Source organism: Lontra canadensis, unplaced genomic scaffold (assembly GCF_010015895.1).
Source record: "Lontra canadensis isolate GAN:19392208 unplaced genomic scaffold, GSC_riverotter_1.0 scaffold31, whole genome shotgun sequence".
NCBI classification, from domain to species: Eukaryota; Metazoa; Chordata; class Mammalia; order Carnivora; family Mustelidae; genus Lontra; species Lontra canadensis.
The window spans coordinates 2,146,704-2,164,348 of record NW_022631025.1 but is presented as its reverse complement, the minus strand read 5'-3'; the positions used below and the strand labels follow the sequence as shown (position 1 = coordinate 2,164,348).

Sequence of the window (17,645 nt, the reverse complement as noted above, 5' to 3'; positions counted from 1 at the left end):
AAACTGCATAAGGCATAAAGTAGATTTTTCAGCAGAAAATTTGCAAGTGGGACTCCTGGGTGGCTCAGTTGTTCAACATCTGCCTTCGGCTCAGGTCATGATCCCAGGGTCCTGGGATCGAGCCCCGCATTGGGCTCTCTGCTTGGCAGGAAGCCTGCTTCTCCCTCTCCCATTCCCTCTGCTTGTGTTTCCTTTCTTGCTGTGTCTTTGTCAAATAAATAAATAAGATCTTAAAAACAAAAAGTTTGCAAGCTAGAAGGGAACTGGCGCGTTATAGTCAAGGGCTGAAAGAGAAACATTTGCAGCCAAGAATATTCTCTCCAGCAAGACTGTCATGCAGAGTAGGAGGGATAGAGAGTTTCCCTGACAAAAACTGAAGGAGTTCATGACCACCTAGCCAGCCCTGCAAGACATAATCAGAGAGGACTGAGTGGAAAGGAGAGATGAGGGAGACTATGAAAAGAAGAAAAAACCAAAAGCATGAGTATTTTTATAAAAATAAAAAGATCTGTAAATAAAAGGATGTAAAATATGACACTGTATATTTAAAATGGTGGGACAGGAGTCAAGAATGGGTTTAAACTTACGTGACCATCAAATTAATATAGACTGCTATATGCAGATGTGACTTAGAAATGTAGTGGTAACCACAGATCTAAAACCAGTCATAGATAAGTGAAGATGAAAGAGATAAGAATCCAAGTGTATTACTAAAGGAAGCCAGCAGTCCGTGAGAGCAAGAGAAGAAAAGATCAGAGAAAATCTGCAGAAGGAACCACAAAGTAAGTTAAAGAAGTCGGTAATTACATACCATTAGTAATCGTAAATGTAAGTGAACTAAATGTTTTATCAAAAGACACGGGTGACAGAGTAGATTAAAAAAAGAATAAACCCATCTACATGCTGCCTACAAGAGACTCGTTTCAGACCTAAAGACACCTGCAGATTGAAAGTGAGGGGATGGAGGAACATTTATCATGCAGGTAGATGTCAGAAAAAAGCCAGGTAGCAATACTGGTATCTGACCAAATAAACTTTAAAGACTGTAATAAGAGACAAAGAGGGACCCTACATAGTACTAAAGAGGCTATAACAACTGTAAATACTTATGTACCCAACATGAAAGCACCAAAATAAATAAAATAAATAATAAATAAATAAAAGTTAATAACATGTAAAGGAACTAATTTATAGTAATATAGTAATAGTAGGGGACTTTAGCACCCTGCTTACATTAATGGACAGATCATTCCAAATAAAACAGTAGCTTTGAATGACACACTGGACCAGATGGATTTAGTAGATATATTTAGAACATTCCATCCTAAAGCAGAATACACATTGTCTTCAAGTGCAACATGGAATATTCTTCAGAATAGATGGCACACTCTGCCACAAAACAAGTCTCAGACTCAAATTGAAGTCATACCATGCATCTTTTCTGACCACAATGCTATGAAACTAGAAATCACCCACAAGAAAAAAAATTCGGAAAGAACACAATTACATCGAGGTCAGACAACCTGCTACTAAACAATGGGTCAACCGAGAAATCCAAAAGAAAGAACAAATTACATGGAAAGAAATGAATGTGTAAATACAGTGTTCCAAAATCTTTGGGATGTAGCAAAAGTTGTTTTAAGAGGGAAGTTCATAGCAATACAGGCCTACCTCATGAAGCAAGAAAAATCTCAAACAATCTAACCTTATACATAAAGGAACTAGAAAAAGAACAAAACCCAAACCTAGCAAGTGGAAGGAAATAATGATTCGAACAGAAATAAATGATAAATAGAAACTAAAAAAAACCCAGTAGAACAGATCTGTGAAACCAACGGCTGGTTCTTTGGAATAGTCAGCAAAATTGATAAACCTAGCAAGGTTCATTAAAAAAAGAAGAGTCGGGTGCCTGGGTGGCTCAGTTGGTTGAGCGACTGCGTTCAGCCTCAGGTCATGATCTCGGAGTCCCAGGATTGAGTCCCGCATCAGGCTCCCAGCTCCATGGGGAGTCATCTTCTCCTTGTGACCTCCTCCCCTCTCATGCTCTCTCTCTCTCACTCTCTCTCAAATGAATAAAGAAAATCTTAAAAAAAAAAAAAAGTGAGACCCAAGTAAAAATCATTATTGGAGAGGAGACGTAACAATCAACACCTCAAAAGTACAGATAGTTGTAACAATATTAGGAAAAATCAAATACCAACAAATTGGGACAGCTTAGAAGAGATGAGTAGAAATTCCTAGAAACCTATAACTTAAGAAAACTGAAACAGGAAGAAACTGAAAATTTGAACAGACTGATTACCAGCAAGGAGATTGAGTCGGTAATAAAAAATCTCCCAACAAACAAAAGTCCAGGACCAGAGAATTTCACAGGTGAATTCTACCAAACTTAAAAAGAAGAATTAATACCTATTTTCAAACTATTAAAAAAAGAAAAAGGGAAGGAAAACCTTCAAATTTTATATAGCCATTATCACCCTGATAGTAGAACTGGAAGAAAAAGAAAGGAACTACAGGCCAATGTCTCTCATGAATAAAGATGCAGAAATTCTCAAACATTAGCAAACTGGGTGCCTGGATGGCTCAGTTGATTGTCTGCTCAGGTCATGAGGCCAGGGTTCTGGGATCGAGTCCCACCTTGGGCTCCCTGGTCCATGGAGAATCTGCTTCTCCCTCTGCCCTGCCCCCTGCTCATGCTCACCCTTTCTCTCCTCCCTCTCTGGCAAAAATAAATCTAAAAAACAAACAAACAACGAAAAACAAAACCTGTATCCCAGCAATATGTTAAAGAATTATTCCCCATAATCAAGTGGGATTTATTCCTGGGTTGCAAGGGTGGTTCAGTATGCACAAAGCAGTCATTATGATACATCACATTGGTAAGAGAGAATAAAAATATTTTCAGTAGATGCAGAAAAAGCATTTGACAAGTACAACATCCATTCATGATAAAATCTGTCAACAAAGCAGAGCAGGGAACATACCTCAACAAAATAAAGGCTGTATGAGAAAAGCCCTTATTGAACATCATATTTAATGGGGAAAAACTGAGAGCCTTTCCCCTAAGGTCAGGAAAAAGACAAGGATGTCTCCTTGGTCAACACTTGTATTCACCATAGTACTGGATGTACTAATCATAACAGTTTTATACAGAGAAAAGAAAAGATTGGTGAGGAAGAAGTAAAACTCTCACTGTTTGTAGGTGACTGTAAATCACTATATATGGGATCACTATATATGTGATTGTATATGTATGATACTGTATATAGGAAACCGTAAGACTCCACTGAAAATACTGGAACTGATAAATGAGTTCAGTAAAGTCGCAGGATATAAAATCAATGTACAGAAAGCTGTTGTATTTCTCTACAACAATAGTGAAGCAGAGGAAAGTGAAATTAAGAAAACAATCCCATTTATATTTGCATCAAAACCAATAAAATGGGAATAGACTTAATCTAAGAAGTGAAAGATCTTTACTAAAAAAAGTATAAAGCTTGGGTGAAAGAAATGAAAGGTGACACAAAAAAAGAAATGGAAAGGTATTCCATACTCATGAATTGGAAGAACAAGTATTTTGAAAATGTCTAGTACCCAAAGGATTCTGTCAGTTTCAGTGCATTCTCTATCAAAATATCAACAACGTTTTTCCCAGAACTAGAGCATACAATCCTAAAATTCTCGTGGAACCACAGAAGACCTCAAATTGCCAAAGCAGTCTTGAAAAAGAGAAATCTGGAACTGCCATAATTCTAGAGTTCAAGTTATGTTACAAAGTGATAGTAATTAAAGTCGTAGGATACGGATAGAAAAATAGATGCATAGTTCAATGGAATAGAACAGAAAATCCAGAAATCTACAATTATATGGTCAACTAATTTTTTTAAAAGATTTTATTTATTTATTTGACAGAGGGAGAGATACAAGTAGGCAGAGGCAGGCGGGGGGTGGGGAATGCAGGCTCCCTGCTGAGCAGAGAGCCTGATGTGGGACTCCATCCCAGGACTCCGGGATCATGACCTGGGCTGAAGCAGAGGCTTAACCCACTGAGCCACCCAGGCGCCCTTGGTCAATTAATTTTTGACAAAAGAGGAGTGAATATACAGTGGGATATACAGTCTTCTCAACAAATGGCGTTTGGACAAGTGGACAGCAACATGGAAAAGAATAAAACTAGATCACTTTCTTTCACCATACAGATAAACAAACTCAGAATGGATTAGAGACCTGAAGGTGAGATCTGAAACAATAAAAATCTTTGAAGAGAATATAGGCAGTGATCTTTCTGACAGCAGCCTTAGCAGTATTTTTCTAGATAAGTCTCTGGCGGCAATGGAAACAAAAGCAAAAGTAAACTACACCAACATAAAAAGCTTCTGCACGGTAAAGGAAACCGTCAATAAAAGAAAACAGCAGCTTATGGAGTGGGAGAAGATGTTTGCAAATGACACATCGAGTAAAGGATTAGTATCCAAAATACATAAAGAACTGATAGAAAGTAACCAAAGTAACAAATAATCCGATTAAAAATTGGTTAGAAGACAAGAACCACATTTCCCCTAAGAAGACATCCACGTGTTCTGCAGACATGAAAAGATGCCCAGTATCACTCATCATCAAGGACATGCAGTCAGAACTACAGTGAGGTATCTCCTCACACCAGTCAGAATGATTAAAATAAGAAAGGCAACAAGAAGTGTTGGTGAGGATGTGAAGAAAGGGGCATCCTCTCACTGTTGGTGGGAGTGCAAGCTGGTTCAGCTACTCTAGAGAACAGCATGGAAGTTCCTCAAAACTAGAACTGTCTTACGATCCAGCAGTTGCACTATGGGGTATTTACCTGAAGAATACAAAAGTACTAATCCAAAGGGGTGCATGCATCCCAGTGTTTACTGCAGCATTATCAGCAGTAGCCAGTTGATGGAAGCAGCCCAAGCGTTTATCAGTAGGTGAATGAAAAAGAAGGTGTGGTGTATATATATACTATGGAATATTATTCATTCATAAAAGAATGAAATCTTCCCATTTGCAATGATGTGGATGGAGCTAGAGGGTATTATGCTAAGTGAAATAAGTTAGAGAAAGATAAACACCATAAGAATTCACTAATATGTAGAAGTTAAGCAAAGGGGAAAAAGACACATAAACACACACATGCAAACCAAGAAACAGACTCTTACCACAGAGAACACAGTGCTGGTCACCAGAGGACAGGGGGGCAGGCAGATGGGGGAAGCAGGTAATGAGGGTTAAGGAATGAAAATCACAAAGATAAGTAAACAGATAAATACTTTTTGCTGACAGTTGCAACCTTATCAGTTCAGATGCTCACAATTTATGAAACTCAAGACTCTACCTAGAAAATAAATCGGCAAGGCAGTTGTTAGAGAGTAATCGTGGGTTCACTGTTAGGGGATAACAGGAGTGTTTGTATTACACGGAATGAGTGTAAATTCCTGGTACATAGTTTACATGAGCCAAGTGCCTTTTAGCGATGACAGTATGAAACTGTCTGGAGGCTTCTCCTGATGTTGATCTGCTGGAGTGGGCGTGATAGGACAGGTGGGAACAGGAGCAGGTGAGGACTGTCTCCCTCAGCAGAGGGAGAACCAAGATGAGGAAGGTGGGTCAGCAGCCTCTAAACTGACAGCTGAGCCGTGACTACCAGTGAGCTGCCCCGGCACTCGCAGCCGTGCAAGTTCAGTTGGCTCCTAAACAAGGACTGTGGACTGCACGGGCCCCCTCACGGGCGGGTGTTTTTCAGTAAATCATACAGGACGATACTATAAAAATGTATTTTCTTAAGGACTTTTCCCACTAGCTTACTTGATTGTGAGAATACAGCATATGATACCTGTAACATACAGAATGTATTAACCAACTGTTTTCATGATAGGCAAGGCTTCCAGTCAACAGTTGCGATTACTGGTTAAGGTGTTGGGGAGTCACAAGTTACACGTGGATTTCTTGACAGTGCTGGCAGTCCCAGCCCCAGTGTTCAAGACTGAATTGTAGTTACAAGAAATAGGAGAAGTTCTTTTAAATACAGATTGTTGCCTGCCTGCAAAACAAGGCGAGAACATGTGAGCCTGTTGGAGGATGCTCGCAGCGTGGTCTTGGAGGGCTGTCACTGTGTGTGTGCAGGACGGAAAGAGAGGTGGTTCTTGTATTGGTCTTTCCAGCTGGCTGCGAAGACCCTTTTGTTGCTCAGTATACTGTGGTATCAAAGCAGTGGCTTTCAAACGTGTGGGATCATTCCACAGCAAAAAATACAATGTATATTTTGGCCCAGCACATACTATACAAATATTTATATAACCATGTAAATAACTAAAATAAAAGCCTAATCAACTGACATGTATTTCCTGTTTTCAGTGTATGCCATGCATGCACTCTTGGCACTTTTTGAAATTCTTTTATTTATCCATAGATAAATGTATAATAAATTCTTTATAAGTTATGGACAAACTGAATATAGGCATTATCCATTTATGTATATAGGTAGCTACAAATAATGTGTATATTTCCTATTTACTTTTTTAAAAGATCTTAGAGCGTGTGTGAGTGTGGGGAGGGGCAGAGAGGGGAGGAGAGAGGGAGGGAGAAAGAATCTCAAGCAGACTCCGCGGTGAGCGTGGAACCCGACCTGGGGCTTGATCCTAGGACCTTGAGATCATGACCTGAGCTGAAACCAAGAATTGGGTGGTCAACTGACTGAGCCACCCAGGTGCACCTATATTTCCTATTTAAATAAATGTTTATCACAACTCACTAAGGGTCTGTAAACACAGCTTGAGAAACAGGAAGTTAGAGTGAAGTAGTTTGCAGTGGGAGGGAGCTCTAGGGAGCCTGGCTGCCTCAGGCCTTGTCTGCGAATGGTTGCGTGGAATTAATTTGTGCCACTACTCTAGTGTTCTCATTCTTTCTCTGGTGCACTTTGCATTCCCCTTTTCCAGCTTTAACAGATCTTTACTTTCCAGGGAAAACCAGGAGGCGGGCGTTGTGAGCAGTCTGTCATATGTTAGCATCCTCTAGTAGATTAGCAAACTGATATGTATGTTTTAAAATTACTAGTGTAGGGGCGCCTGGGTGGCTCGGTGGGTTAAAGCCTCTGCCTACCGCTCGGGTCATGATCTCAGTGTCCTGGGATCGAGCCCCGCATCGGGCTCTCTGCTCAGCAGGGAGCCTGCTTCCTCTCTCTCTGCCTGCCTCTCTGCCTGCTTGTGATCTCTGTCAAATAAATAAATAAAATCTTTAAAAAAAATAAAATTCCTAGAGTATTCTGCTTCATATAAAATTTTTTTCGGGGTGTTTGGATGGCACAGTTGGTTAAGCGTCTCCCTTCAGCTCAGGTCGGGATCTCAGGGTCTTGGGATCAAGCCCCACATGGGGCTCCCTGCTCAGCAGGGAACCTGCGTCTCCCTCTGCCCCTCCCCCTGTTCGTGCTTTCGTGCTTTCTCTCTCTTTCAGTATCAAATAAATAAATCTTAAAAAAAATTTTTCAGTCTGACATAAAGCACATTTATTAACAGTCAAATATTTTTTCCCTATAAAAATTAAAAAGTCAGGAATTAGATAAACAGGTTTAGCCTTTAATGTTTATCTAATGTGGAAATGATTTAAATAGTCAGTGAACAACCATTAGTTTAACAGTAGAAACTTTGTTCTTATTTATATTTATTTAAATGGCCTATTTCTTACAATGAGGCTTGGATTAGACATTAAATAATTAATCATCATCTTAACTGTTTTCTTGTTGATACATTCTGTAACCTAGCGACATTGTGAACTTACTTGATCCATAAACCTGGGTAGGAGAGTTTCCTGTTTACATCATGTTCATTATTGGTAACTCTGAAGACATGCCTGTTTTTGTTAAACAAAGAAACAAACTAGCTTTTATTTATCAGAGATTTTCCCAGATTAAATGAACTTGAAGAATGTTTCGATTAGTACAGTGTTTCGGAGAGTGTACTTAATTTATATAAATGTCTGATTTTCTTTAAGCCAGGTGAATAGAGCCTTTTAAAATTAATTCTGGCAATAGCGGTCAGAGGAGTTAATCACATCTGCAACACGTACGTAGGCATCACGAACCTGCAGATAGACACGGAGATCTTACAGCTTCTGTTTCAAAAAATTTTAGTCATGTCTCAGATACAAAACTCAAGAGTAGTTGGCTCCTAATAGGGTTCTTGGCACATGGAGTACGTTAAGGTTGCTTTCTCAGGTGGCCAAGGATTTTACTGAAAATTTTTTTATTTGCATGCTGTAAGGATCCTTTTAGAGCTGTTTTTGAAGTCATTTTTGTGCTTCAGAAGCTTCTGCACTCCATTGTGGTCTCTGAGAGGTTGGGGATCCTCTTCTCCAGGTGCCCCTTAAGGTGGACTGAGCTAAAGAAAGCTTCCCCTAGAACGGTCATTACAGTTTCAGGTTATCCAGAAGTTGACCTCTTCTTGGAGAAAGGCACAAGAGCCTGGTCCCAGGACCTCTTCGCCTTTGGATTCCCTGAAACACCTTAACTGTGAGGGCCTTAGTTTCTAATAGTTGTTGCAAATCACCGGGAACCCTGTGTCTCCCCCTTTGAACAGGTTGGGTGACTTACCAGAAGTTTCAACAAAGGGAAACCAGAGAGCAAAGCAGGGACAGAAAGGCAGTGTGCACAAGAAGGTTGGAGGGCTCAGAACCCAGAGAGACTTACCTTAAAATTGCAGGTTTGGGGAGAAAGCGGGGAGCTCAATGGGCTCTGAGGGCACCAGCACCTGTTTTCTCTGGCCCCAGAGTCACTTGGGAGTCTTGTTTGCATTCCACTCTTGACACCGTGAAGTGTCAAAGGCTCAAAATAGCCAAAGTAAGACCAGTGGGTCAGTGAAATAACAATCTGCAAAAGTTTATCGCGCAGGCACTCAGAAACCAGTTTGCAAACTGGGAGCGCTTGACTCAGCGTGGAGAGAGGCTCGGCGGTGCGGGGTCATAAAGCAGCTCCTCTGGGAGAAGTCGGTGACTGTGTCATCTTCCCAGGTTTGGTCATGGTGCTAGTGTTCTTACGTGGGATAGGGAACTGGTCAGTGGTTGCCTCATACCAGCCTTGGGAAGCAGTCCAGCTTTTGCTTGCATTTCCAGAGGCACAAGGGAGGACGACCCAGGTCAAGTTGGTCTCGGACAATGAGCTAAATGAAGTTTTGCCTGCATGACTGAACTGGTTCTGTCTGCTCAGGGAAACGTCAAGGCTTTTTGTCGACCTTGATTTTAACGAAAGTTTTCTACCAGTTTCTCTGTTAGGTCTTACCCTTTGGAGCATGATGCTGATAGTGGTTTTATTTTTCGTTTACTAATTTATATTTCTACATATTTCTTCCCCCAGCATACATTAAAGTACGGTTTTGCAACTGCAAATACCTAGCAACTCTGGCCTGCTTTTTTCATTCTTATTTGTTGTTTCTGTAAATTTTTGTCTCTGTAGGCCAGTTTGTGCAGATGTGTGCTCATGCGGTACGTTACGTTTTAAAAATTGTTTGAAATAATGCGGAGTCTGGGATGGTATTCCTGGGGAGCATTTACGCTTCCTTGTGCCAGGCGTCTGAGGGAGTGGGGCAGCTCCAAGTTAGGGACACAGCAGCCTGGGTTCACAGCCCTCTCCTTGCTCTGATGCTCCCCGAGAGCCCTGGGGCTCTGGTCCTCAGCTCCTAGCAGAGCCGTCTGCCTTTCAGCCACCCCTTGCTCTCCGTGACCTGAGCGTGGGGTTTACCTCCCTGGATCCTGCCCCTGTGAGTGCTCCCATTACGTCCTTCGATGCCTTCTAAGTGTGCATGTTCTAGATCTTGTCATGGAAGTTTTCAGTCATGTACGGAACTTAAGAAAATGGTTAAGAGAACCCCCTTTCTGACATCCTTCTGGGGATGTCTTCCTGGCTCCTCCTGTGTGTGCTGTACCTGACCTGGAGGTAGCCATTTCTGTAAGAAATCTTGGTTTCTGATAGCTCTTGTTGGGGTATTTTTTTTTTTTTAAGACTTTATTTATTTATTTGACAGAGATCACAAGTAGGCAGAGAGAGGGAGGGATGCAGGCTCCCTGCTGAGCAGAGAGCCCGATGCGGGACTCCATCCCAGCACCCTGGGATCATGACCTGAGCCGAAGGCAGAGGCTTTAACCTACTGAGCCACCCAGGCGCCCCTGGGGTATTCTTTTAGATTTCATTTTGATTTTCTGGCTTTCAGGAGGGTGTTCTCAGTGAAGAGTCCCTCCCTCCCGGGAGTTGTGTGTTCTTTACATGGTGCCTGCAGGTGGCCTGGGAAGGTTTCAGAGTTGCTTGTGGCCAGTGGTTATGGTCCTCTTGGCAGTCTGCTGAAACCTGTGGATGCCTTCTTGTAGTGTTTCTGAATACAGTAAATAAAGTAGAAGGGATCACGGTAGAAATCAGTTATATTTAAGGTTGTAAAACAAACTAAATTTAATGGTACATTGGCTTCTTTATTAATATGTTAAATGCAACTTGATATTAATATAAGTATCATTTAAATTTTATATTTTAAGATACTTAAATGATGGCTTTTTAAATTTTTAAAGATTTTATTTATTTATTTGACAGAGATCACAAGGAGGCAGAGAGGCAGGCAGAGAGAGGGGGAAGCAGGCTCCCTGCTGAGCAGAGAGCCCGACGCGGGGCTCGATCCCATGACCCTGGGACCATGACCTGAGCCGAAGGCAGAGGCTTTAATCCACTGAGCCACCCAGGTGCCCTTGAATGATGGCTTTTGATGCTCATCCAGAAATAAATTGAGGTGGTCTTTGACTTTTCTCCCTTCACATCCCGGTCGACAGGTCATCAGTGGGAGGGAAGGCCGGGGAGCCTTGCACACCTGTGTGTGTTTACAGTGCCGGCTTGCTGCAGACCCCAGCCCCAAGTTTGAGGCTCCCATGGACCTCTCAGATTTGATGATTTATTGGAAGATCTTGCAGAATTCATAAGAGCACTCTACAGGCGCCCCTCTGCTGCTGAGCCTCGCGGTGCTGCTCTGCAGACGCTCTTCTTCGCAGACGGCGCTGCTTTCCCAGTAGCACGTGCTCGCTGCCTGTCCCGGCGTCGTGCTTTGGCACTTCTTGCGGAGTCGCAGACGTTTCCATTGTTTGTTACGGGATCTCGTCAGTGATTAGGACTTGCTGAAAGGTCAGATAATGGTTAGTTTCTAGCTATAAACTTTTCAAAAGAAGGTATTTTTTTTTATTGTTTCAGATTTAATGATTTTATTTATTTAATGATTATATTTTATTAATTTATTATTAGATTTAGATTTAATTTTATTTAATTTATGGTTTTAGATTTAATGCTGTTTTATACTTACTGGGCTACAGTGTAGTGTGAACATAGTGTTTTTATGCACTGGAAAACAGTTCATTTGACTTCCAGTGGTCTGGAATCGAAGGTGTGTTTACTTGCGGAAAAGGATCCAAATCAGGACCAGCTGTAAGAGGAAACAGACACAGGGTGAGGTCTGTGAGGGTCTGAAATGGAAGCGTGTAGTGCTGTTGGTGGATTCAGGAGCGTTGCCTACCTTGCTTGTGGCTGTGTAGCTGTATGTGGAGTTGGAGCGCTGCTGACCAGGGAGCCCACCTCAGCTCCGTGTCCAGAGTTTTACTGGGGTTCCATCATGAAGCGAGGTTGATGGACCACTGGCCATCAGGGTGAGCTGAGCCCTAGCAGTTGGGCTGCCGTCTTGGGACTCAGTGCCTCAATCCTCCAGTCCCGTGATTGGTCTTTCTGGTGTGACCAGCCCCATTCTGAGACATCTTGTTAGCACAAATCATCTCAGGTCCACCATGAATCACAGAGACACCTGTCACTCCAGAAGCTCCAGGGATGTAGAGGGACTCTCCCTGGAATTTGGACCAGGGCTGGCCCAGCTCCTTGTCTTACGGCATCACTGGTTCTGATGCTTTCACAGTTGGAGGACTGCTGACCCACTAGCTGGTCTGCTCTCGTTCCCTCTGGTCTGTGGCAGGCCATGTGACATCATTTAAAAGTGTTGATGATCTTAAAAAGTGACTTTGAGATCTACAACACAGGCAGCGGGATGGAAAGATTGCTTCCTACTGAGGAGGTCAGAGGGTCTAGTAGTATAGTGGATTGTTGTGTGCATTCATGGTGGAGGGAGGTGTTGTCTTTGAGATGAAGGTCAGGAGAATGAAGACGGAGATTTCCCTGTCCGGATTTGTGGCACCTGTGCATTTTGTCCCCGCTTGAGAGCTCCTGTATTAGAACATGGTATTTAGATGTGAAGGGATTCCCTCTGTTCAGTCATTTGGCTTCTACCGATCCATGAGCACTTGGGCTCTGGAGGCCTTCAGATATCCTCTTGGTATTATAGCCAGACACTGGGTAATCAACATTTTATTCATACTGAGCCCTTCAGTTTAATTTTGAGGTTTGAGCCAAAGGGACAGCCTGCCCCAGAGGCCTTTGTAAAGTCTTTAGATGCGATCTATTGGACTTTCTTTTCTCTTCTTTTTTCTTTTCTCCCCCCCCCCCCCCCCGGCGAATATTTATTTATTTATTTTAGAGAGAGAGTATGCGAGCAAGCAGGGGAAGGGGCAGAGGGGGAGAGAGAGAGAGAGAGAGCGCCGTCAGGCAGACTCTGTGCTGAGTGTGGAGCCCATTGTGACGCTGGATCTGGAGATCTGAGCTGAAATCAAGAGTCAGCTGCTCCCCCCCACCTCTGGCTCCGACTGAGCCTCCCAGGTGCCCTCCATTGGACTTCCTGGTAAATTCTAGGAGATAAATTTCCAGTAAACCTAGGAAGGTTCTCAGCTGTACTCCAGTGGTTTCTTTCTAGATTTACAAAGTGAAACCACTGATTCTTTTTCTCTCTTAACTTTTTATTGTGAAAAATTCCAAGCATACAAAAGAGTTGAAATAGGCAGTTGAACATTTGTATGTTCCCCATCTAGATTTAGGAATTACAAATATTTTGCTTTTTAATTTAAAAATACATTTTTTAAAGATTTATTTATTTATTTGACAGAGATTACAAGTAGGCAGAGAGGCAGGGAGAGAGAGAGGAAGGGAAGCAGGCTCCCTGCTGAGCAGAGAGCCTGATTCCGCGCTCAATCCCAGGACCCTGAGATCATGACCTAAGCTGAAGGCAGAGGCTTTAGCCCTCTGAGCCACCCAGACGCCCCTTGCTTTTTAATTAAAAAAAAAAAATTATTTTTAAATTTTCAAAAATATTTTATTTTTGTATTTGACAGAACACAAGCAGGGGGAGTGGCAGGCAGAGGGAGAAGCAGGCTTCCCACTGAGCAGGGAGCCTGATTCGGGGCTTGATCCCAGGACTCTGGCATCATGACCTGAGCCGAAGGCAGACGTTTAACCGACTGAGCCACCCAGGTGCCCCATTTACTGTTTTTTTAAATCCATTTTAAAAATTCACATCTTAGAAAATAAGTCACAGACCTTTGAGCACTTACAGTAAACCTGTGTTGTCACCAGGTCCAAACTTGCCTTTTCTCCTCCCTCTGCTCTTTTTTACCCCAGACTTTTTTTAAAATGAGATTTTATTTATTCATTTTAGAGAGAGTGTGCATGTGCATGTGCACAGTTGAGTGGGGGCATCGGGTGGGGGAATATGAGAGAATCCCAGGCAGGCTCCACACCCAGCTCAGAGCCAGACAGGGACTTGACTCAGGACCCAGAGATCATGACCTAAGCTGAAACTGAGTTAGACAGCTCAACCCACTGAGCCACCCAGGCGCCCCTCCCCCGAGAGTTTATTTATTATTTATTTTTTTCCCCCTGAGACTTTTTAAATGAAATTTTCTATGCACAGAAAATGTGGAGCTAGGTGAGTTCTATCGTATACCCTCCACTGAGATCCATTCACTAATACTTCCTGCACTGACATGTTTTTGTTTAGCCATTTGAAAGCTTGCAGTAAAATGCAGGGAGTATGACACTTTTTACAGTAGGGATATTTTTCCTTATAACTATAATATTGTAATTAAGAATGTTATCTAGTATTTAGGTCATGTTCAGATTTTAGCTGTGTATTGTTTTTCATGTGTTTGTGGTCATACGTGTTCCTCCCACCCATGTCGAATCATCTGTGACAACAGCCTTCAGACAGCTCTTGGCAGGCCAGGCTTCAGCTCACACTGGACGTATTTTGGCCATCAGTGCTCTCATATACTTCTCTGGTAACTGTCCAGAGGTCCAGACCTCTTTGGGACTTGACATCTTTGCTTGAACAGTTTTGGAGCTTTATTTCCTTTTTATAAATAGCACTGTTTGATGATAACAGCTGGCTGCAAATACTTTGATATGTAATTCTGTTTTGTGTTTATTACTTCTTTTATATCTGAAATGTGGAAGCACTCATTTCTTACGCTTTCTTGAAATAGGATATAGTGGCATTGAGTTTTGTGGTGCTCTCTTCCTTTATGGAAACAGTCTCCAAGTTTACGGTTAGCGTAGGACATTCTCTCAGCAGTGCTCCTTGCCGTCTGCCTGTCCTGTGCGGGCTGCTGTAGCTTTCGTGTTGCGGTGTGATCCTTGTATGTGCCTCCTGGTGGCCGTGAGGCCTGGAGCAGCCGCATGGGCTGCAGCGTGTGACGCACAGCGTGTGCTTTCGGACAGTGTTTTCCTGTGACACTGTTTGTGAGAATCTTGTTCCCTTTAAGATTATTATGGAAGGAGAATACCAAGTTTGAATACTAAATTAATGACACATTTTTTTTTTAAGATTTTGTTTATTTATTTATTTGACAGACAGAGATCACAAGTAGGCAGAGAGGCAGGCAGAGAGAGAGGAGGAAGCAGGCTCCCCGCTGAGCAGAGAGCCCGATATGGGGCTCGATCCCAGGACCCTGGGATCATGACCTGAGCCGAAGGCAGAGGCTTTAACCCACTGAGCCACCCAGGCGCCCCTAATGACACATTTAAAAGATCGTTTAGAGGAATTGCAAGCCTGGATAGTTGGCGGTGTTGAGTGAAGATGGATTTAGCAAAGGAAAATCCAGGATCTTTTCTTCCTCAACTTTTTATTGTGGAAAACTTCAAATTGAAACAAGAGTTCCAAGAGTAGCATTAGTACGCCCCTCATTTAGATTTAAGAATTAGTAGTTTGCAGTTTTCGAATGGGTACGTATTTCATTTTCTTTCCTGAACCATTTGATTTACTTGCAGGCCTTCTGGCAGTCTGCCTCTAGAAATGTCCATGTTTCCTGAGAATGACCATATTTGGGTGTACCACCTCAGCTTCACAAGTGTGTGTGAGGGGCCAGCGGTAAGGCCACAGTGTCCTTGAATTTCTCCGCTTGTCTTGAGTGTTGCGTAGCTTCCCCCCAAGACGGCGCACTCGGGGCTCCTGTAGTCTCTGGCTGGAGCCGTACATGGATGTCCGCGGAGTGGGGCCTGTTAGCCTTGTGGATACTTGCATGTGGCTCCCATGTCACCTGTGTTCACTGTAAGCTGGGGATGAGGCCTGATGGCGGCGTTTCTGGCAATGCTGTGTGAGGGATGGCGCCCCGGGGGCTGGCATGTGTGGCCCTTTCACCTTGTGGTGGCCACGTCCGTTGGGCCTCCAAACCTAGGACTGCCTTTTTATGGCCCATGACAGCATTTTCTGTACTACTTGAAAAAAACTTTTATAATTCCCTATTCTCCTAGGAATAAGATTTTACAATGTCAACATTTAAAATTAAAAAAAAAAATTCTTTGCTTTGTCTTGTTGACAGAAAACCACTTAATAGAGTAACTTAAAGGTATGTTTAAAAAGGTTTTTTTTTTTTTTTTTTCCTTTTTTGGAACAAATTAAATTTTCCTCTTTCCGGTAGAAAGAGTGAGATTTGTTCTGGGAAGTTTCCAGAGCATTCCATGGCAGCTGTGGGAAGAGCAACGCCAGGCGCCCGTCAGCACCAAGGCGCCCCCTCTCTGGACTCACAGGGTCAGGGTGCGATTAGGCAGTTGGAGTATCAGCTGCATCTGGAACAGCGCGTTTCTGGATTATTCCGAAAGATGGGGGCCGCCTTCCCGCACCGCAGCTCTTCCTTTGGTGTGGGCCTGGCGCTGTGTTCAAGTAGAGCAGGTGTGACCCGTTGGTCCCGGTGACCCGCCCTGACGTGTGCCCCGGGAAGCAGTGCCGGGAGGCCGGGTTCTTCGTGTTTAGTTTGAGAGGCCGGGGACGTTGGTTGTTGTGCAGAGTAACCTGTCCCTCAGTCTTCGGGGTCGCTTTGTGCAGAGCAGCGGGATCACGGGGTGTTCTTCCGTCGAGCGCTGCTGAGAATGCTCCGGCGGGGGGCGGGGAGCCGGTAGGGAAGGCGGGGGAGCGAGGAGGGCGCTGTCCGGGCCCGGCGACCCGAGGGTGGGCTGGCCTCTTGTGTGCGGGGCTGTCCCCCGTGCCCGCCCGCGGCGCGGACAGCCGGGCGTGCTCGCTCGAGGCGGGCTCTGAACTGGTTGACCCTGCCTCATGGCGAAAGCTGTGGACCGTAGGCAGGGAGCTGGGTCAGGGTTTTGCCACGAAGGTGACAGGACAAGAAGGGTAAGAAAATGGAGAACAGCAAGGGAATGGCTGTTGTGGTTCATGTCCAAGGAGTCAGAGCAGTTAGGAGGGCAGTTAGTCCCCAAGGAAGGCCATGGACCGTGGCACAGTGGTGCGGCCGCAGAGGGAGGTAACTGTTGCAGCAGGAAAGTGTGGGGTGGGAGTGGCCGGGTGAGGGAAGGGGGACTTGGAACGAGGATTCCGGAGGTGTGGTAGTCCTTGGTGCTGAGAAGGTGCGGACTGTGACCCTGGAGGTCAGTCGTGGGGTGGGGAGCAGGTGGCTGGAAAGGAGGGTGTTGGAGACCTGAGGGCCAACTTGCAGAGGCTTTGTTGCCAAGAACGGGGGAGAATGGTGGTGCCGAGGAGGAGAGCGGCCACGGGGTCCTCAGGCGGCTGGAGGCCAAGATGTCAGGCCGTGCTGTGGCTGCGTGGCTGTGTGGGCAGCGGGGTGGGGAGCTGTATGTGCGTGGGGGGACCCTGTGGCGTTCTGCTTTCCGGAAGGCAGGACCCTGCAAGGAAGGGAGTCCCGTGGATGAGTTGCTGGGGGAGCTGGCGCTGAGCAGGAGCAAGGAGCGTGGCTCCCGTGGCTGTGCGTGGACGCGGGAGATGGGTGGCAGCCACATGTCAGCCTTGGCGTGGGCTCCTCAGGCCTTGGGCGGTGAGGCCGCAGAGCGTTGGGACCGCGCGGGGCAAGAGCTGTGTCCAGAAGACGCGCTGCTCCTGGCTGAGGTGTGTACTGCCCCCTCCTTTCTGAGCCTCAAATGGGGGATACTCAGTGAATGCATGAATTCTAAGATTTGGTCATTTTTAAGTCCATCTTCCTTGAATAATAAAAAGTTTTGTATACTTAAGAATTTTTATTGGTTAAATGGATTCTTCTCTCCCCAACAGTTTTGTAATCATTCTGTTTTGTTACATTTTTGTCTCGAGAAAATTAATTCAGCACTGCCTTCACTTCTTAACACCTGTGGTTGCGTGAAACCCGAGTATGCCCAGCCCAGAGCTGTCCTGGGCTTCAGTGAGATTTGCAGCATTTTCATGTTTTATGAGACCGTGTCTCCACCTGTGTATCACTGCATGGACTGAAACTGGAGTCCAGTTTGGCTGAAAGGA

At 44.3% G+C, this 17,645-nt stretch overlaps 1 protein-coding gene across 2 annotated transcripts in view; it reads left to right on the top strand.

Annotated features, from left to right (window-relative positions):
- The window catches only part of SPIN1 (spindlin 1), a 76,149-nt gene that overhangs the window by 22,298 nt on the left and 36,206 nt on the right, over positions 1-17,645 (top strand). The gene's annotated exons all lie outside the window — the stretch shown is intronic.